Source organism: Halyomorpha halys, unplaced genomic scaffold (assembly GCF_000696795.3).
Source record: "Halyomorpha halys isolate HHAL.00 unplaced genomic scaffold, Hhal_1.1 Scaffold591.1, whole genome shotgun sequence".
Taxonomy (NCBI): domain Eukaryota; kingdom Metazoa; phylum Arthropoda; class Insecta; order Hemiptera; family Pentatomidae; genus Halyomorpha; species Halyomorpha halys.
In genome coordinates this window covers 202,553-202,944 of record NW_027104732.1, presented here as the reverse complement: position 1 = coordinate 202,944, position 392 = coordinate 202,553, and the positions used below count along the sequence as shown (strand labels likewise).

The following is a 392-nucleotide window of genomic DNA, read 5'->3' as shown; positions in this document are numbered from 1 at the left end:
CATTTAACTAAACATAAAATATTATTATATTATAGTTAAATATAAATATTGCTCGTGGAATGAAGAGAAAGACTCACCAGTCAGTCTGAGAGCAGCTGAGGTACTGAGGGACTGAGGCCATCCAGGGAGTGATGTCTCTTTTCCTCAATCTTCAAAGCTGGATTCCTATTGGCTGGATTACTCGTTCAATCTCCTTCCAATTCTTTGGGAATTAGTCTGACTCAATTCTTGCTTGGGAAGTTTTCTTGAACAAGATATATGACGTATTTGTTGATCTCTTAACGGAGCCTATTAAATCAATTGTATTTTCGAACCAGAGGTTATATGTCGAAAAACGTTTGAAATATGCTTTATGAGTTTTATTAAATACATGAGTATATCGCTTTGCTTTC

At 35.2% G+C, this 392-nt stretch overlaps 1 protein-coding gene across 1 annotated transcript in view; it reads right to left on the bottom strand.

Annotated features, from left to right (window-relative positions):
- Nucleotides 1–156, bottom strand: part of LOC106684556 (serine/threonine-protein phosphatase 6 regulatory ankyrin repeat subunit B) — an 18,215-nt gene extending 18,059 nt beyond the window's left edge. Inside the window, exon 1 of the mRNA XM_014426704.3 lies at nt 78–156. The gene's annotated coding sequence lies outside the window, so the exon portion shown is untranslated. The remainder of the gene's footprint in view (nt 1–77) is intronic.
- Nucleotides 157–392: the final 236 nt, after the last annotated feature.